We start from the raw sequence: 21,965 nt of genomic DNA on the forward strand, positions 1-21,965 counted from the left end.
CATTGGTTAACCATGGGTTGTTTGGCCAGCAAATTTTCAAACATTGCTCTAGTTTTAGGTTTATAAGCTACATGTTTTCTTCTAAAGTTAACAAATTAGGACCAAAATGTGAACTTTTAATAAGGTGGTGTAGTTGCAACCACACAAGAGCTGCTTCACATTTACTGTTTGAATGGTGCATACATTTTTATAATAACTTACCTTCTGATTTGTAAGGTTGATATTTTATTATATATATATATATATATATATATTATATAAAGCAGAATGTTTGGCGTATGTATGTATGTATGTTCCAGTATAGAAATAAAATGTTCCTTGGGTACCAACTTAGACCGTAGTGTATGTATTGTGGCCCTAAAACAAACTTAAGACCATCAAAAAAAAAAAAAAAAAAAGACCAGCTCTATTACAGCTATAGTATTTTATGGATCTAGGCGATGTTTACAATGTTGACATGAGAAAAGATCGAAAGGATTTAGATCTAGATCTAATTTTTAGAACTAAACTTATCACTTATTTTTTTTTTTTTGACACATGAAAATACAAAATATAGTTTATTTATTTCATTATTTAATAAAATTAACCTTCAAATTTGTGTTTTAAAAGCATTTTTACATTAGTTCGTTATAGTCTATGCCTAGGTCTAAAACTCTTATTGAACTCTAAGATGATAAAACTTTTTTTTGCAAAGATAGTTTTATGCTTTAACACATGAACATACTAATCATAGTCCATTCATTTCATATTTTAATCAAAGTAACATTTAAATTTGTTTTTCTAAAGCATTTTTAATACATTCGTTCGCTGTTCGCTAAAGCTGCGTAGCCGTGTTGAGATAGGCCTATATTCATTCATGAAAAAAGGTCACGCATGCGCAGCACAGAATGAACTCTTTAAAAGCCAATTTTTAACTCTAGATTAGTCTAGATCTAGATCTTTGTCTACCTCAAGATCTACTTTATACTTTAACACATGAACATACAAAATTAAGTCTATTCATTTCAAATTTTAATCAAATGTATGTAGGCCTACCAGCAAATGTTTTAATTTGAAAAAATGGATTTAAGTAGATTAGCTATTTTGATTTGATGGCTTCATTCATACTATTTTTACATTTACACATTCGCTTTATTTATTACATTATTATTTCGTTTAAATGTTTTAAAAACACTATATCGACAGTAATAAGCAAATAAAGACCCGCGGGTCGCGGGTAAAATATGTCTTGTATATATATATATTAATACACTTGGGCAAGGGCTATTACTGTTTCCTTTTTTTTTTTTTTTTTTTTTTTTTTTAAGATTATTGACATTTTTCTTTCAATTTACAAATTTGCTTCAACATTCAAGTTTTTTTTTTTTTAAAGACAGACTCTACATGCTACTGATCTGGAGGTTAGTGGCTCAATCATTGTGCACTGATTCTTCACTGATGCCTTGATTCTCCACTGTCAACTTTATTGTCATAAAGTTTATCTAGTGATCTACATATCAAGGTAATAAATATTTTTTTACACTATAACCCAAGAGCTTTTGCTTTAAGATGCATTGTTTTTACAATAGGAGCCTAATTCTTATGTATTTTTTAGGACCCTAGCAATAGTTTCTTAAACTTTCAGACAATAAGAGCTAGTTTAGAACCAAAACACAAAACTTAAGCCAGATCTGTATAGTCTTTTGTTTTTCTAAAAATATTTTAAATAAAAGTCTAGATAGGGTAGCTTATAAGGCCTACTTGTGAAATTAGATATTTTTAAAATGTGTACTTATACTTTTGATATTTGAAGTATTTTAAAACTAGCTATATTTTTCTATTTATGTAATTTATTTATTTTGTTTGTATTATTTACTTATTTATTTAATTATTATTTAAAAAAAAAATTAGTTACCTCCTTTTGTTTAATTGGATAGCATTTCAAAACCTAAAAGATGGAGCTGTTGGGTTAAAAACACAAATTAATGAACTCACATTAGACTGCATTACTTCCTAAAAATTTAAAATAAGCAATTTGCTTCATTCTTCGTGGCACATTTATGTATATAGCCAAATGAAAAGTTGAATGTGTTTTTCTTATTTAAAAAAATGTTCCCCTTTCAGACCTTGCGATCTATAGGAAGGATGATGTAAAGGTCATGTTTTGTGGCCCACAGTTAACCAGGGTGTCATGTGGCCAGCTCAACAACCAACCGCCTTAACTTTCCCCAACTAATGTCAGGTATCCATTAGAGTTGGGTAGAATCTTGACGTACCCAAAGGTCCCAAAATTTAAAATATCAGGATTCAAACCTGGGACTTCAACTTCAGAAGCTAAGTGTGTTACCGCTCAGCCACTATACCTCCTATCAAAGAGAGATACATAAAAAAATTGACATTAAAATACCATGAAGTCTCATAAACCTTTTCTATTTTTCCATCACACAGTGAGATAGTATGACTATTATTTGAAAACAAAATGACCATCACTAAAAAACACATTCTTTTTAAACATTAAGTCTGAGACAGAAAAAGCTCTTCTTGAATGAAAAGATTAGAAATTTTATCAATATTGCATTTAAATGTGATGAATTTGTTAAACAGTGCATTTTTCTTAACTCACTTATAGACTAAATGGTCAATTAAACATGAGGTCAAGGAAAAAGGATGAACATTTCAAGGCTACAGAAGGAACATTAAACGTCTCTCTCACTGTGAAAAGATTCTACCGATCTACAAATGATCATGTTTTATCTTAAGTTCATCTGCCATTTCTTCAAATGGAGCCATAGTCAGAATAAGGTAAGAAATATTCTTATACTTCACAGCATTTATTTTTTGTAAAGTGATGATCCTGCATTAGTTTTATGTTGTATGTGCATGTTACTTTAAATATCCTGCATTAGTTGTATGTTGTACATGTATGCATGGTTCCTGTATTTGTTTTGTATATTATGATGTCAGTAATTACTTCACAAACACATAACAACTTCACACACAACTTGTAAGTTCACCTGTCTAGTTAAAGAAATTTGTATTGTATTTGTTTTAGTAGTGTCTAGTTATGAAAGTAAACTGAATTTTCATTTGTTAAACTTAGTGATATACCATTTTAATTTCAGTTAAAATATGTGGATGTTCCTATTAAATTTTTCAGAAAAACTGCATTGCTCTGAAATAATTCCAACTGTATAAATGTAAATATATTTCAACAAATAATGGAATTGGATTCTTTGTCATTTGGATTAATTCAATAGTAATGTATTCTAAATATGGAATTCAAACACAAAAATGAAAAGTTGTGAATCACTTTCAACTTTCACTTTGCCACTTGGAGATTGAGATGATTCAAGTTACTGGAGATTGGGATGATTCAAGTTACTATTGTAGCAACTATGTGTTAATGTGCAAGGTCTTAACACCCCAGTACTTAATTGGACAAAAAAAATAGGATCTACATTTCACAGTGATATGATGTACTATTGCATAAACAAGTTGACTTGACTTCATGTAGATCTTTAACTAAATAAACTGTTTCAATTCTTCAGTGTGTGATAGTGTAACAAAAAACATTCATGGTTTCTTGTGATTATGTGCAATATAATGACATATTAAGTTGACCTGAATTCTCTTAAAATGTTTCATTTCTAAGGTGTGGAAAAATGTGCATTCTATTTTCATGTTGGGAGTTAATGTGAAAAAAAAAATCTACTATTCCATGTGATATGATATACAATTGCATGCAAAAAATCCTAACCCTAACACATTCAATGAACAATCAGTATGAACGTTTCCACCAAAGGAAATGTTGCCACTCATGATGCATCTATTTATTTGGCTCCAGATATTCAACTGATGCACATTCGTAAAACAAATGTAAAAAAAAAAGATTTAATCCATTGCATGTATATAATTGTGCAGTAACATTTGGGATTGTCATTTGTATCACACTCATCTCTCATTCATTGAGACTCTACACTTAATGTGGTGATCAAAATGTATTTGCAATTCCCAGTGAAATCATTCTTTGAGGGCTTAAAAAAGAAATTCATACGGATGTATAACTGTGTTAGACGTCTTCATTTGTATTGCGATTGAACGTTTGTAACAATAATTAAGTCACACTCAAGGAACATATGAACGTGTCCATCAAAGGAAATATCGCCGCTCGTGATGCAACGCACACTAATCAACATTTGCACTTGCAGACCAACTAAATAGTTGCAGAGAAAACACATTTAATTGATGACTTTACTATGTTTAGCTTAGGACTTTTCAAAAGCGAAGACCGGACTCTTTAGCCATCTTCGTGTTCATAGGAATGATTAACGGAGGACTTTTAAAAGCGAAGACTGGACTCCTTAGCCATCTTCGTGTTTATAGGAATGATTAATGGAGGACTTTTAAAAGCGAAGACTGGACTCCTTAGCCATCTTCGTGTTCATAGGAATGATTAACGGAGGAATTTTAAAAGCGAAGACTGGACTCTTCAGCCATCTTCATGTTAAAAGGATGTTGTTGAGGACTTTTTCAAAGAAGATCGGTCTCGGTGGCCATCTTCGTACTTATAGGAAAGGATATTGTATTAATTTTTGAAAAATTGAGGATTTTTAATTGAGAACTAGATGTAGTAATAGTCATCAATTGAATTGTTGATCCAAGACAAAATAGTTGGTTATGTCTGTGTGCATTTGTAGACAACCCAGCAGTGCACATCCTTTTTCTTGTTTTGCTTTTTTCACGTGCTACAATGCCTTGGACAAAGCGTCATCATAACTTGAGGAATGTTTAAAGGCATTATAAAAATATCATAGAAGAATGAGTTTGTGAAATAACCGGTTATTTCAGTTCAGTTGAATAATAGTTGGGACATAATTAGTTGAGTGCAAGCTTTGAGGCTGATTCAACTCACTCGACATTAGTTGAGTGCGAAGTTTGTGAGGCTGATTCAGCCCTCAAACCGGATGCTTGTAGACCACCTTCCAGAGATCTAACACGACGCCATCGTAAAAATTCGTTGCAGTCAGTTTATCACGATGAAGTTGTCGGTCGACAAGCTCAAAACAAGGGTCAGCCAAAAAAGTGAGCCTGAAACTTTTTATTGAGCTCCAGCTATTCAACTGATGCACGTTTGCAAAACAAGGGTTAAAAAAAAAAAAGGATGCAAATATAAGCCATCAGATATATGATGATTGTGCAGGAACAGTTGGGATTGTCGTTTGTATCACGCTCATCTCTTATCCATTGAGACACTTTGAAGTGATGTAACCAGTGAGGTTTTGTAACAACTTTATTGAATTGTAATGAGGATATCTACAAACGTTTGTGTACAAATTAGCAGGTCTTTGACCTCTGCACTTAATGTGGTGATCAAAATGTATTTGCAATTCCCAGTGAAATCATTCTTTGAGGGCTTAAAAAAGAAATTCATACGGATGTATAACTGTGTTAGACGTCTTCATTTGTATTGCGATTGAACGTTTGTAACAATAATTAAGTCACACTCAAGGAACATATGAACGTGTCCATCAAAGGAAATATCGCGGCTCGTGATGCAACGCACACTAATCAACATTTGCACTTGTAGACCAACTAAATAGTTGCAGAGAAAACACATTTAATTGATGACTTTACTATGTTTAGCTTAGGACTTTTCAAAAGCGAAGACCGGACTCTTTAGCCATCTTCGTGTTCATAGGAATGATTAACGGAGGACTTTTAAAAGCGAAGACTGGACTCCTTAGCCATCTTCGTGTTTATAGGAATGATTAATGGAGGAATTTTAAAAGCAAAGACTGGACTCCTTAGCCATCTTCATGTTTCTAGGAATGATTAATGGATGAATTTTAAAAGCGAAGACTGGACTCCTTAGCCATCTTCGTGTTCATAGGAATGATTAACGGAGGAATTTTAAAAGTGAAGACTGGGCTCTTCAGCCATCTTAATGTCAAAAGGATGTAGTTGAGGACTTTTTCAAAGAAGGTCTCGGTGGCCATCTTCGTACTTATAGGAAAGGATATTGTATTAATTTTTGAAAAATTGAGGATTTTTAATTGAGAACAAGATGTAGTAATAGTCATCAATTGAATTGTTGATCCAAGACAAAATAGTTGGTTATGTCTGTGTGCATTTGTAGACAACCCAGCAGTGCACATCCTTTTTCTTGTTTTGCTTTTTTCACGTGCTACAATGCCTTGGACAAAGCGTCATCATAACTTGAGGAATGTTTAAAGGCATTATAAAAATATCATAGAAGAATGAGTTTGTGAAATAACCGGTTATTTCAGTTCAGTTGAATAATAGTTGGGACATAATTAGTTGAGTGCAAGCTTTGAGGCTGATTCAACTCACTCGACATTAGTTGAGTGCGAAGTTTGTGAGGCTGATTCAGCCCTCAAACCGGATGCTTGTAGACCACCTTCCAGAGATCTAACACGACGCCATCGTAAAAATTCGTTGCAGTCAGTTTATCACGATGAAGTTGTCGGTCGACAAGCTCAAAACAAGGGTCAGCCAAAAAAGTGAGCCTGAAACTTTTTATTGAGCTCCAGCTATTCAACTGATGCACGTTTGCAAAACAAGGGTTAAAAAAAAAAAAGGATGCAAATATAAGCCATCAGATATATGATGATTGTGCAGGAACAGTTGGGATTGTCGTTTGTATCACGCTCATCTCTTATCCATTGAGACACTTTGAAGTGATGTAACCAGTGAGGTTTTGTAACAACTTTATTGAATTGTAATGAGGATATCTACAAACGTTTGTGTACAAATTAGCAGGTCTTTGACCTCTGCACTTAATGTGGTGATCAAAATGTATTTGCAATTCCCAGTGAAATCATTCTTTGAGGGCTTAAAAAAGAAATTCATACGGATGTATAACTGTGTTAGACGTCTTCATTTGTATTGCGATTGAACGTTTGTAACAATAATTAAGTCACACTCAAGGAACATATGAACGTGTCCATCAAAGGAAATATCGCGGCTCGTGATGCAACGCACACTAATCAACATTTGCACTTGCAGACCAACTAAATAGTTGCAGAGAAAACACATTTAATTGATGACTTTACTATGTTTAGCTTAGGACTTTTCAAAAGCGAAGACCGGACTCTTTAGCCATCTTCGTGTTCATAGGAATGATTAACGGAGGACTTTTAAAAGCGAAGACTGGACTCCTTAGCCATCTTCGTGTTTATAGGAATGATTAATGGAGGACTTTTAAAAGCGAAGACTGGACTCCTTAGCCATCTTCGTGTTTATAGGAATGATTAATGGATGAATTTTAAAAGCGAAGACTGGACTCCTTAGCCATCTTTGTGTTCATAGGAATGATTAACGGAGGAATTTTAAAAGTGAAGACTGGGCTCTTCAGCCATCATGTTAAAAGGATGTTGTTGAGGACTTTTTCAAAGAAGATCGGTCTCGGTGGCCATCTTCGTACTTATAGGAAAGGATATTGTATTAATTTTTGAAAAATTGAGGATTTTTAATTGAGAACAAGATGTAGTAATAGTCATCAATTGAATTGTTGATCCAAGACAAAATAGTTGGTTATGTCTGTGTGCATTTGTAGACAACCCAGCAGTGCACATCCTTTTTCTTGTTTTGCTTTTTTCACGTGCTACAATGCCTTGGACAAAGCGTCATCATAACTTGAGGAATGTTTAAAGGCATTATAAAAATATCATAGAAGAATGAGTTTGTGAAATAACCGGTTATTTCAGTTCAGTTGAATAATAGTTGGGACATAATTAGTTGAGTGCAAGCTTTGAGGCTGATTCAACTCACTCGACATTAGTTGAGTGCGAAGTTTGTGAGGCTGATTCAGCCCTCAAACCGGATGCTTGTAGACCACCTTCCAGAGATCTAACACGACGCCATCGTAAAAATTCGTTGCAGTCAGTTTATCACGATGAAGTTGTCGGTCGACAAGCTCAAAACAAGGGTCAGCCAAAAAAGTGAGCCTGAAACTTTTTATTGAGCTCCAGCTATTCAACTGATGCACGTTTGCAAAACAAGGGTTAAAAAAAAAAAAGGATGCAAATATAAGCCATCAGATATATGATGATTGTGCAGGAACAGTTGGGATTGTCGTTTGTATCACGCTCATCTCTTATCCATTGAGACACTTTGAAGTGATGTAACCAGTGAGGTTTTGTAACAACTTTATTGAATTGTAATGAGGATATCTACAAACGTTTGTGTACAAATTAGCAGGTCTTTGACCTCTGCACTTAATGTGGTGATCAAAATGTATTTGCAATTCCCAGTGAAATCATTCTTTGAGGGCTTAAAAAAGAAATTCATACGGATGTATAACTGTGTTAGACGTCTTCATTTGTATTGAGATTGAACGTTTGTAACAATAATTAAGTCACACTCAAGGAACATATGAACGTGTCCATCAAAGGAAATATCGCCGCTCGTGATGCAACGCACACTAATCAACATTTGCACTTGCAGACCAACTAAATAGTTGCAGAGAAAACACATTTAATTGATGACTTTACTATGTTTAGCTTAGGACTTTTCAAAAGCGAAGACCGGACTCTTTAGCCATCTTCGTGTTCATAGGAATGATTAACGGAGGACTTTTAAAAGCGAAGACTGGACTCCTTAGCCATCTTCGTGTTTATAGGAATGATTAATGGAGGACTTTTAAAAGCGAAGACTGGACTCCTTAGCCATCTTCGTGTTTATAGGAATGATTAATGGATGAATTTTAAAAGCGAAGACTGGACTCCTTAGCCATCTTTGTGTTCATAGGAATGATTAACGGAGGAATTTTAAAAGTGAAGACTGGGCTCTTCAGCCATCATGTTAAAAGGATGTTGTTGAGGACTTTTTCAAAGAAGATCGGTCTCGGTGGCCATCTTCGTACTTATAGGAAAGGATATTGTATTAATTTTTGAAAAATTGAGGATTTTTAATTGAGAACAAGATGTAGTAATAGTCATCAATTGAATTGTTGATCCAAGACAAAATAGTTGGTTATGTCTGTGTGCATTTGTAGACAACCCAGCAGTGCACATCCTTTTTCTTGTTTTGCTTTTTTCACGTGCTACAATGCCTTGGACAAAGCGTCATCATAACTTGAGGAATGTTTAAAGGCATTATAAAAATATCATAGAAGAATGAGTTTGTGAAATAACCGGTTATTTCAGTTCAGTTGAATAATAGTTGGGACATAATTAGTTGAGTGCAAGCTTTGAGGCTGATTCAACTCACTCGACATTAGTTGAGTGCGAAGTTTGTGAGGCTGATTCAGCCCTCAAACCGGATGCTTGTAGACCACCTTCCAGAGATCTAACACGACGCCATCGTAAAAATTCGTTGCAGTCAGTTTATCACGATGAAGTTGTCGGTCGACAAGCTCAAAACAAGGGTCAGCCAAAAAAGTGAGCCTGAAACTTTTTATTGAGCTCCAGCTATTCAACTGATGCACGTTTGCAAAACAAGGGTTAAAAAAAAAAAAGGATGCAAATATAAGCCATCAGATATATGATGATTGTGCAGGAACAGTTGGGATTGTCGTTTGTATCACGCTCATCTCTTATCCATTGAGACACTTTGAAGTGATGTAACCAGTGAGGTTTTGTAACAACTTTATTGAATTGTAATGAGGATATCTACAAACGTTTGTGTACAAATTAGCAGGTCTTTGACCTCTGCACTTAATGTGGTGATCAAAATGTATTTGCAATTCCCAGTGAAATCATTCTTTGAGGGCTTAAAAAAGAAATTCATACGGATGTATAACTGTGTTAGACGTCTTCATTTGTATTGAGATTGAACGTTTGTAACAATAATTAAGTCACACTCAAGGAACATATGAACGTGTCCATCAAAGGAAATATCGCCGCTCGTGATGCAACGCACACTAATCAACATTTGCACTTGCAGACCAACTAAATAGTTGCAGAGAAAACACATTTAATTGATGACTTTACTATGTTTAGCTTAGGACTTTTCAAAAGCGAAGACCGGACTCTTTAGCCATCTTCGTGTTCATAGGAATGATTAACGGAGGACTTTTAAAAGCGAAGACTGGACTCCTTAGCCATCTTCGTGTTTATAGGAATGATTAATGGAGGACTTTTAAAAGCGAAGACTGGACTCCTTAGCCATCTTCGTGTTTATAGGAATGATTAATGGATGAATTTTAAAAGCGAAGACTGGACTCCTTAGCCATCTTTGTGTTCATAGGAATGATTAACGGAGGAATTTTAAAAGTGAAGACTGGGCTCTTCAGCCATCTTCATGTTAAAAGGATGTTGTTGAGGACTTTTTCAAAGAAGATCGGTCTCGGTGGCCATCTTCGTACTTATAGGAAAGGATATTGTATTAATTTTTGAAAAATTGAGGATTTTTAATTGAGAACAAGATGTAGTAATAGTCATCAATTGAATTGTTGATCCAAGACAAAATAGTTGGTTATGTCTGTGTGCATTTGTAGACAACCCAGCAGTGCACATCCTTTTTCTTGTTTTGCTTTTTTCACGTGCTACAATGCCTTGGACAAAGCGTCATCATAACTTGAGGAATGTTTAAAGGCATTATAAAAATATCATAGAAGAATGAGTTTGTGAAATAACCGGTTATTTCAGTTCAGTTGAATAATAGTTGGGACATAATTAGTTGAGTGCAAGCTTTGAGGCTGATTCAACTCACTCGACATTAGTTGAGTGCGAAGTTTGTGAGGCTGATTCAGCCCTCAAACCGGATGCTTGTAGACCACCTTCCAGAGATCTAACACGACGCCATCGTAAAAATTCGTTGCAGTCAGTTTATCACGATGAAGTTGTCGGTCGACAAGCTCAAAACAAGGGTCAGCCAAAAAAGTGAGCCTGAAACTTTTTATTGAGCTCCAGCTATTCAACTGATGCACGTTTGCAAAACAAGGGTTAAAAAAAAAAAAGGATGCAAATATAAGCCATCAGATATATGATGATTGTGCAGGAACAGTTGGGATTGTCGTTTGTATCACGCTCATCTCTTATCCATTGAGACACTTTGAAGTGATGTAACCAGTGAGGTTTTGTAACAACTTTATTGAATTGTAATGAGGATATCTACAAACGTTTGTGTACAAATTAGCAGGTCTTTGACCTCTGCACTTAATGTGGTGATCAAAATGTATTTGCAATTCCCAGTGAAATCATTCTTTGAGGGCTTAAAAAAGAAATTCATACGGATGTATAACTGTGTTAGACGTCTTCATTTGTATTGCGATTGAACGTTTGTAACAATAATTAAGTCACACTCAAGGAACATATGAACGTGTCCATCAAAGGAAATATCGCCGCTCGTGATGCAACGCACACTAATCAACATTTGCACTTGCAGACCAACTAAATAGTTGCAGAGAAAACACATTTAATTGATGACTTTACTATGTTTAGCTTAGGACTTTTCAAAAGCGAAGACCGGACTCTTTAGCCATCTTCGTGTTCATAGGAATGATTAACGGAGGACTTTTAAAAGCGAAGACTGGACTCCTTAGCCATCTTCGTGTTTATAGGAATGATTAATGGAGGACTTTTAAAAGCGAAGACTGGACTCCTTAGCCATCTTCGTGTTTATAGGAATGATTAATGGATGAATTTTAAAAGCGAAGACTGGACTCCTTAGCCATCTTTGTGTTCATAGGAATGATTAACGGAGGAATTTTAAAAGCGAAGACTGGACTCCTTAGCCATCTTCGTGTTTATAGGAATGATTAATGGAGGAATTTTAAAAGCAAAGACTGGACTCCTTAGCCATCTTCATGTTTCTTGGAATGATTAATGGATGAATTTTAAAAGCGAAGACTGGACTCCTTAGCCATCTTCGTGTTCATAGGAATGATTAACGGAGGAATTTTAAAAGTGAAGACTGGGCTCTTCAGCCATCTTCATGTCAAAAGGATGTAGTTGAGGACTTTTTCAAAGAAGGTCTCGGTGGCCATCTTCGTACTTATAGGAAAGGATATTGTATTAATTTTTGAAAAATTGAGGATTTTTAATTGAGAACAAGATGTAGTAATAGTCATCAATTGAATTGTTGATCCAAGACAAAATAGTTGGTTATGTCTGTGTGCATTTGTAGACAACCCAGCAGTGCACATCCTTTTTCTTGTTTTGCTTTTTTCACGTGCTACAATGCCTTGGACAAAGCGTCATCATAACTTGAGGAATGTTTAAAGGCATTATAAAAATATCATAGAAGAATGAGTTTGTGAAATAACCGGTTATTTCAGTTCAGTTGAATAATAGTTGGGACATAATTAGTTGAGTGCAAGCTTTGAGGCTGATTCAACTCACTCGACATTAGTTGAGTGCGAAGTTTGTGAGGCTGATTCAGCCCTCAAACCGGATGCTTGTAGACCACCTTCCAGAGATCTAACACGACGCCATCGTAAAAATTCGTTGCAGTCAGTTTATCACGATGAAGTTGTCGGTCGACAAGCTCAAAACAAGGGTCAGCCAAAAAAGTGAGCCTGAAACTTTTTATTGAGCTCCAGCTATTCAACTGATGCACGTTTGCTAAACAAGGGTTAAAAAAAAAAAAGGATGCAAATATAAGCCATCAGATATATGATGATTGTGCAGGAACAGTTGGGATTGTCGTTTGTATCACGCTCATCTCTTATCCATTGAGACACTTTGAAGTGATGTAACCAGTGAGGTTTTGTAACAACTTTATTGAATTGTAATGAGGATATCTACAAACGTTTGTGTACAAATTAGCAGGTCTTTGACCTCTGCACTTAATGTGGTGATCAAAATGTATTTGCAATTCCCAGTGAAATCATTCTTTGAGGGCTTAAAAAAGAAATTCATACGGATGTATAACTGTGTTAGACGTCTTCATTTGTATTGCGATTGAACGTTTGTAACAATAATTAAGTCACACTCAAGGAACATATGAACGTGTCCATCAAAGGAAATATCGCCGCTCGTGATGCAACGCACTCTAATCAACATTTGCACTTGCAGACCAACTAAATAGTTGCAGAGAAAACACATTTAATTGATGACTTTACTATGTTTAGCTTAGGACTTTTCAAAAGCGAAGACCGGACTCTTTAGCCATCTTCGTGTTCATAGGAATGATTAACGGAGGACTTTTAAAAGCGAAGACTGGACTCCTTAGCCATCTTCGTGTTTATAGGAATGATTAATGGAGGACTTTTAAAAGCGAAGACTGGACTCCTTAGCCATCTTCGTGTTTATAGGAATGATTAATGGATGAATTTTAAAAGCAAAGACTGGACTCCTTAGCCATCTTCGTGTTCATAGGAATGATTAACGGAGGAATTTTAAAAGTGAAGACTGGGCTCTTCAGCCATCTTCATGTTAAAAGGATGTTGTTGAGGACTTTTTCAAAGAAGATCGGTCTCGGTGGCCATCTTCGTACTTATAGGAAAGGATATTGTATTAATTTTTGAAAAATTGAGGATTTTTAATTGAGAACTAGATGTAGTAATAGTCATCAATTGAATTGTTGATCCAAGACAAAATAGTTGGTTATGTCTGTGTGCATTTGTAGACAACCCAGCAGTGCACATCCTTTTTCTTGTTTTGCTTTTTTCACGTGCTACAATGCCTTGGACAAAGCGTCATCATAACTTGAGGAATGTTTAAAGGCATTATAAAAATATCATAGAAGAATGAGTTTGTGAAATAACCGGTTATTTCAGTTCAGTTGAATAATAGTTGGGACATAATTAGTTGAGTGCAAGCTTTGAGGCTGATTCAACTCACTCGACATTAGTTGAGTGCGAAGTTTGTGAGGCTGATTCAGCCCTCAAACCGGATGCTTGTAGACCACCTTCCAGAGATCTAACACGACGCCATCGTAAAAATTCGTTGCAGTCAGTTTATCACGATGAAGTTGTCGGTCGACAAGCTCAAAACAAGGTTCAGCCAAAAAAGTGAGCCTGAAACTTTTTATTGAGCTCCAGCTATTCAACTGATGCACGTTTGCAAAACAAGGGTTAAAAAAAAAAAAAGGATGCAAATATAAGCCATCAGATATATGATGATTGTGCAGGAACAGTTGGGATTGTCGTTTGTATCACGCTCATCTCTTATCCATTGAGACACTTTGAAGTGATGTAACCAGTGAGGTTTTGTAACAACTTTATTGAATTGTAATGAGGATATCTACAAACGTTTGTGTACAAATTAGCAGGTCTTTGACCTCTGCACTTAATGTGGTGATCAAAATGTATTTGCAATTCCCAGTGAAATCATTCTTTGAGGGCTTAAAAAAGAAATTCATACGGATGTATAACTGTGTTAGACGTCTTCATTTGTATTGCGATTGAACGTTTGTAACAATAATTAAGTCACACTCAAGGAACATATGAACGTGTCCATCAAAGGAAATATCGCCGCTCGTGATGCAACGCACACTAATCAACATTTGCACTTGCAGACCAACTAAATAGTTGCAGAGAAAACACATTTAATTGATGACTTTACTATGTTTAGCTTAGGACTTTTCAAAAGCGAAGACCGGACTCTTTAGCCATCTTCGTGTTCATAGGAATGATTAACGGAGGACTTTTAAAAGCGAAGACTGGACTCCTTAGCCATCTTCGTGTTTATAGGAATGATTAATGGAGGACTTTTAAAAGCGAAGACTGGACTCCTTAGCCATCTTCGTGTTTATAGGAATGATTAATGGATGAATTTTAAAAGCGAAGACTGGACTCCTTAGCCATCTTCGTGTTCATAGGAATGATTAACGGAGGAATTTTAAAAGTGAAGACTGGGCTCTTCAGCCATCTTCATGTTAAAAGGATGTTTTTGAGGACTTTTTCAAAGAAGATCGGTCTCGGTGGCCATCTTCGTACTTATAGGAAAGGATATTGTATTAATTTTTGAAAAATTGAGGATTTTTAATTGAGAACTAGATGTAGTAATAGTCATCAATTGAATTGTTGATCCAAGACAAAATAGTTGGTTATGTCTGTGTGCATTTGTAGACAACCCAGCAGTGCACATCCTTTTTCTTGTTTTGCTTTTTTCACGTGCTACAATGCCTTGGACAAAGCGTCATCATAACTTGAGGAATGTTTAAAGGCATTATAAAAATATCATAGAAGAATGAGTTTGTGAAATAACCGGTTATTTCAGTTCAGTTGAATAATAGTTGGGACATAATTAGTTGAGTGCAAGCTTTGAGGCTGATTCAACTCACTCGACATTAGTTGAGTGCGAAGTTTGTGAGGCTGATTCAGCCCTCAAACCGGATGCTTGTAGACCACCTTCCAGAGATCTAACACGACGCCATCGTAAAAATTCGTTGCAGTCAGTTTATCACGATGAAGTTGTCGGTCGACAAGCTCAAAACAAGGGTCAGCCAAAAAAGTGAGCCTGAAACTTTTTATTGAGCTCCAGCTATTCAACTGATGCACGTTTGCAAAACAAGGGTTAAAAAAAAAAAAGGATGCAAATATAAGCCATCAGATATATGATGATTGTGCAGGAACAGTTGGGATTGTCGTTTGTATCACGCTCATCTCTTATCCATTGAGACACTTTGAAGTGATGTAACCAGTGAGGTTTTGTAACAACTTTATTGAATTGTAATGAGGATATCTACAAACGTTTGTGTACAAATTAGCAGGTCTTTGACCTCTGCACTTAATGTGGTGATCAAAATGTATTTGCAATTCCCAGTGAAATCATTCTTTGAGGGCTTAAAAAAGAAATTCATACGGATGTATAACTGTGTTAGACGTCTTCATTTGTATTGAGATTGAACGTTTGTAACAATAATTAAGTCACACTCAAGGAACATATGAACGTGTCCATCAAAGGAAATATCGCCGCTCGTGATGCAACGCACACTAATCAACATTTGCACTTGCAGACCAACTAAATAGTTGCAGAGAAAACACATTTAATTGATGACTTTACTATGTTTAGCTTAGGACTTTTCAAAAGCGAAGACCGGACTCTTTAGCCATCTTCGTGTTCATAGGAATGATTAACGGAGGACTTTTAAAAGCGAAGACTGGACTCCTTAGCCATCTTCGTGTTTATAGGAATGATTAATGGAGGACTTTTAAAAGCGAAGACTGGACTCCTTAGCCATCTTCGTGTTTATAGGAATGATTAATGGATGAATTTTAAAAGCGAAGACTGGACTCCTTAGCCATCTTCGTGTTCATAGGAATGATTAACGGAGGAATTTTAAAAGTGAAGACTGGGCTCTTCAGCCATCTTCATGTTAAAAGGATGTTGTTGAGGACTTTTTCAAAGAAGATCGGTCTCGGTGGCCATCTTCGTACTTATAGGAAAGGATATTGTATTAATTTTTGAAAAATTGAGGATTTTTAATTGAGAACTAGATGTAGTAATAGTCATCAATTGAATTGTTGATCCAAGACAAAATAGTTGGTTATGTCTGTGTGCATTTGTAGACAACCCAGCAGTGCACATCCTTTTTCTTGTTTTGCTTTTTTCACGTGCTACAATGCCTTGGACAAAGCGTCATCATAACTTGAGGAATGTTTAAAGGCATTATAAAAATATCATAGAAGAATGAGTTTGTGAAATAACCGGTTATTTCAGTTCAGTTGAATAATAGTTGGGACATAATTAGTTGAGTGCAAGCTTTGAGGCTGATTCAACTCACTCGACATTAGTTGAGTGCGAAGTTTGTGAGGCTGATTCAGCCCTCAAACCGGATGCTTGTAGACCACCTTCCAGAGATCTAACACGACGCCATCGTAAAAATTCGTTGCAGTCAGTTTATCACGATGAAGTTGTCGGTCGACAAGCTCAAAACAAGGGTCAGCCAAAAAAGTGAGCCTGAAACTTTTTATTGAGCTCCAGCTATTCAACTGATGCACGTTTGCAAAACAAGGGTTAAAAAAAAAAAAGGATGCAAATATAAGCCATCAGATATATGATGATTGTGCAGGAACAGTTGGGATTGTCGTTTGTATCACGCTCATCTCTTATCCATTGAGACACTTTGAAGTGATGTAACCAGTGAGGTTTTGTAACAACTTTATTGAATTGTAATGAGGATATCTACAAACGTTTGTGTACAAATTAGCAGGTCTTTGACCTCTGCACTTAATGTGGTGATCAAAATGTATTTGCAATTCCCAGTGAAATCATTCTTTGAGGGCTTAAAAAAGAAATTCATACGGATGTATAACTGTGTTAGACGTCTTCATTTGTATTGCGATTGAACGTTTGTAACAATAATTAAGTCACACTCAAGGAACATATGAACGTGTCCATCAAAGGAAATATCGCCGCTCGTGATGCAACGCACACTAATCAACATTTGCACTTGCAGACCAACTAAATAGTTGCAGAGAAAACACATTTAATTGATGACTTTACTATGTTTAGCTTAGGACTTTTCAAAAGCGAAGACCGGACTCTTTAGCCATCTTCGTGTTCATAGGAATGATTAACGGAGGACTTTTAAAAGCGAAGACTGGACTCCTTAGCCATCTTCGTGTTTATAGGAATGATTAATGGAGGACTTTTAAAAGCGAAGACTGGACTCCTTAGCCATCTTCGTGTTTATAGGAATGATTAACGGATGAATTTTAAAAGCGAAGACTGGACTCCTTAGCCATCTTCGTGTTCATAGGAATGATTAACGGAGGAATTTTAAAAGTGAAGACTGGGCTCTTCAGCCATCTTCATGTTAAAAGGATGTTGTTGAGGACTTTTTCAAAGAAGATCGGTCTCGGTGGCCATCTTCGTACTTATAGGAAAGGATATTGTATTAATTTTTGAAAAATTGAGGATTTTTAATTGAGAACTAGATGTAGTAATAGTCATCAATTGAATTGTTGATCCAAGACAAAATAGTTGGTTATGTCTGTGTGCATTTGTAGACAACCCAGCAGTGCACATCCTTTTTCTTGTTTTGCTTTTTTCACGTGCTACAATGCCTTGGACAAAGCGTCATCATAACTTGAGGAATGTTTAAAGGCATTATAAAAATATCATAGAAGAATGAGTTTGTGAAATAACCGGTTATTTCAGTTCAGTTGAATAATAGTTGGGACATAATTAGTTGAGTGCAAGCTTTGAGGCTGATTCAACTCACTCGACATTAGTTGAGTGCGAAGTTTGTGAGGCTGATTCAGCCCTCAAACCGGATGCTTGTAGACCACCTTCCAGAGATCTAACACGACGCCATCGTAAAAATTCGTTGCAGTCAGTTTATCACGATGAAGTTGTCGGTCGACAAGCTCAAAACAAGGGTCAGCCAAAAAAGTGAGCCTGAAACTTTTTATTGAGCTCCAGCTATTCAACTGATGCACGTTTGCAAAACAAGGGTTAAAAAAAAAAAAAGGATGCAAATATAAGCCATCAGATATATGATGATTGTGCAGGAACAGTTGGGATTGTCGTTTGTATCACGCTCATCTCTTATCCATTGAGACACTTTGAAGTGATGTAACCAGTGAGGTTTTGTAACAACTTATTGAATTGTAATGAGGATATCTACAAACGTTTGTGTACAAATTAGCAGGTCTTTGACCTCTGCACTTAATGTGGTGATCAAAATGTATTTGCAATTCCCAGTGAAATCATTCTTTGAGGGCTTAAAAAAGAAATTCATACGGATGTATAACTGTGTTAGACGTCTTCATTTGTATTGCGATTGAACGTTTGTAACAATAATTAAGTCACACTCAAGGAACATATGAACGTGTCCATCAAAGGAAATATCGCCGCTCGTGATGCAACGCACACTAATCAACATTTGCACTTGCAGACCAACTAAATAGTTGCAGAGAAAACACATTTAATTGATGACTTTACTATGTTTAGCTTAGGACTTTTCAAAAGCGAAGACCGGACTCTTTAGCCATCTTCGTGTTCATAGGAATGATTAACGGAGGACTTTTAAAAGCGAAGACTGGACTCCTTAGCCATCTTCGTGTTTATAGGAATGATTAATGGAGGACTTTTAAAAGCGAAGACTGGACTCCTTAGCCATCTTCGTGTTTATAGGAATGATTAATGGATGAATTTTAAAAGCGAAGACTGGACTCCTTAGCCATCTTCGTGTTCATAGGAATGATTAACGGAGGAATTTTAAAAGTGAAGACTGGGCTCTTCAGCCATCTTCATGTTAAAAGGATGTTGTTGAGGACTTTTTCAAAGAAGATCGGTCTCGGTGGCCATCTTCGTACTTATAGGAAAGGATATTGTATTAATTTTTGAAAAATTGAGGATTTTTAATTGAGAACTAGATGTAGTAATAGTCATCAATTGAATTGTTGATCCAAGACAAAATAGTTGGTTATGTCTGTGTGCATTTGTAGACAACCCAGCAGTGCACATCCTTTTTCTTGTTTTGCTTTTTTCACGTGCTACAATGCCTTGGACAAAGCGTCATCATAACTTGAGGAATGTTTAAAGGCATTATAAAAATATCATAGAAGAATGAGTTTGTGAAATAACCGGTTATTTCAGTTCAGTTGAATAATAGTTGGGACATAATTAGTTGAGTGCAAGCTTTGAGGCTGATTCAACTCACTCGACATTAGTTGAGTGCGAAGTTTGTGAGGCTGATTCAGCCCTCAAACCGGATGCTTGTAGACCACCTTCCAGAGATCTAACACGACGCCATCGTAAAAATTCGTTGCAGTCAGTTTATCACGATGAAGTTGTCGGTCGACAAGCTCAAAACAAGGGTCAGCCAAAAAAGTGAGCCTGAAACTTTTTATTGAGCTCCAGCTATTCAACTGATGCACGTTTGCAAAACAAGGGTTAAAAAAAAAAAAGGATGCAAATATAAGCCATCAGATATATGATGATTGTGCAGGAACAGTTGGGATTGTCGTTTGTATCACGCTCATCTCTTATCCATTGAGACACTTTGAAGTGATGTAACCAGTGAGGTTTTGTAACAACTTTATTGAATTGTAATGAGGATATCTACAAACGTTTGTGTACAAATTAGCAGGTCTTTGACCTCTGCACTTAATGTGGTGATCAAAATGTATTTGCAATTCCCAGTGAAATCATTCTTTGAGGGCTTAAAAAAGAAATTCATACGGATGTATAACTGTGTTAGACGTCTTCATTTGTATTGCGATTGAACGTTTGTAACAATAATTAAGTCACACTCAAGGAACATATGAACGTGTCCATCAAAGGAAATATCGCCGCTCGTGATGCAACGCACACTAATCAACATTTGCACTTGCAGACCAACTAAATAGTTGCAGAGAAAACACATTTAATTGATGACTTTACTATGTTTAGCTTAGGACTTTTCAAAAGCGAAGACCGGACTCTTTAGCCATCTTCGTGTTCATAGGAATGATTAACGGAGGACTTTTAAAAGCGAAGACTGGACTCCTTAGCCATCTTCGTGTTTATAGGAATGATTAATGGAGGACTTTTAAAAGCGAAGACTGGACTCCTTAGCCATCTTCGTGTTTATAGGAATGATTAACGGATGAATTTTAAAAGCGAAGACTGGACTCCTTAGCCATCTTCGTGTTCATAGGAATGATTAACGGAGGAATTTTAAAAGTGAAGACTGGGCTCTTCAGCCATCTTCATGTTAAAAGGATGTTGTTGAGGACTTTTTCAAAGAAGATCGGTCTCGGTGGCCATCTTCGTACTTATAGGAAAGGATATTGTATTAATTTTTGAAAAATTGAGGATTTTTAATTGAGAACTAGATGTAGTAATAGTCATCAATTGAATTGTTGATCCAAGACAAAATAGTTGGTTATGTCTGTGTGCATTTGTAGACAACCCAGCAGTGCACATCCTTTTTCTTGTTTTGCTTTTTTCACGTGCTACAATGCCTTGGACAAAGCGTCATCATAACTTGAGGAATGTTTAAAGGCATTATAAAAATATCATAGAAGAATGAGTTTGTGAAATAACCGGTTATTTCAGTTCAGTTGAATAATAGTTGGGACATAATTAGTTGAGTGCAAGCTTTGAGGCTGATTCAACTCACTCGACATTAGTTGAGTGCGAAGTTTGTGAGGCTGATTCAGCCCTCAAACCGGATGCTTGTAGACCACCTTCCAGAGATCTAACACGACGCCATCGTAAAAATTCGTTGCAGTCAGTTTATCACGATGAAGTTGTCGGTCGACAAGCTCAAAACAAGGGTCAGCCAAAAAAGTGAGCCTGAAACTTTTTATTGAGCTCCAGCTATTCAACTGATGCACGTTTGCAAAACAAGGGTTAAAAAAAAAAAAAGGATGCAAATATAAGCCATCAGATATATGATGATTGTGCAGGAACAGTTGGGATTGTCGTTTGTATCACGCTCATCTCTTATCCATTGAGACACTTTGAAGTGATGTAACCAGTGAGGTTTTGTAACAACTTATTGAATTGTAATGAGGATATCTACAAACGTTTGTGTACAAATTAGCAGGTCTTTGACCTCTGCACTTAATGTGGTGATCAAAATGTATTTGCAATTCCCAGTGAAATCATTCTTTGAGGGCTTAAAAAAGAAATTCATACGGATGTATAACTGTGTTAGACGTCTTCATTTGTATTGCGATTGAACGTTTGTAACAATAATTAAGTCACACTCAAGGAACATATGAACGTGTCCATCAAAGGAAATATCGCCGCTCGTGATGCAACGCACACTAATCAACATTTGCACTTGCAGACCAACTAAATAGTTGCAGAGAAAACACATTTAATTGATGACTTTACTATGTTTAGCTTAGGACTTTTCAAAAGCGAAGACCGGACTCTTTAGCCATCTTCGTGTTCATAGGAATGATTAACGGAGGACTTTTAAAAGCGAAGACTGGACTCCTTAGCCATCTTCGTGTTTATAGGAATGATTAATGGAGGACTTTTAAAAGCGAAGACTGGACTCCTTAGCCATCTTCGTGTTTATAGGAATGATTAACGGATGAATTTTAAAAGCGAAGACTGGACTCCTTAGCCATCTTCGTGTTCATAGGAATGATTAACGGAGGAATTTTAAAAGTGAAGACTGGGCTCTTC

The 21,965-nt window shown here is 36.1% G+C and overlaps 1 protein-coding gene and 1 long non-coding RNA gene across 6 annotated transcripts in view; one reads left to right on the forward strand and one right to left on the reverse strand.

The window, feature by feature from the left end:
* The window catches only part of LOC106052088 (protocadherin Fat 4-like), a 301,505-nt gene that overhangs the window by 139,331 nt on the left and 140,209 nt on the right, over positions 1–21,965 (reverse strand). The window lies entirely within an intron of this gene.
* The window catches only part of LOC129924426 (uncharacterized), a 35,537-nt gene that overhangs the window by 2,251 nt on the left and 11,321 nt on the right, over positions 1–21,965 (forward strand). For all 5 annotated transcript variants that reach the window (XR_008776370.1, XR_008776373.1, XR_008776372.1 and 2 more), the window contains 2 exons: positions 1,373–1,501; positions 2,609–2,781. This is a non-coding gene — a long non-coding RNA (uncharacterized LOC129924426). The remainder of the gene's footprint in view (positions 1–1,372; positions 1,502–2,608; positions 2,782–21,965) is intronic.

The sequence above is a fragment of the Biomphalaria glabrata genome, chromosome 2 (assembly GCF_947242115.1).
Source record: "Biomphalaria glabrata chromosome 2, xgBioGlab47.1, whole genome shotgun sequence".
In the NCBI taxonomy this organism is placed as follows: Eukaryota; Metazoa; Mollusca; class Gastropoda; family Planorbidae; genus Biomphalaria; species Biomphalaria glabrata.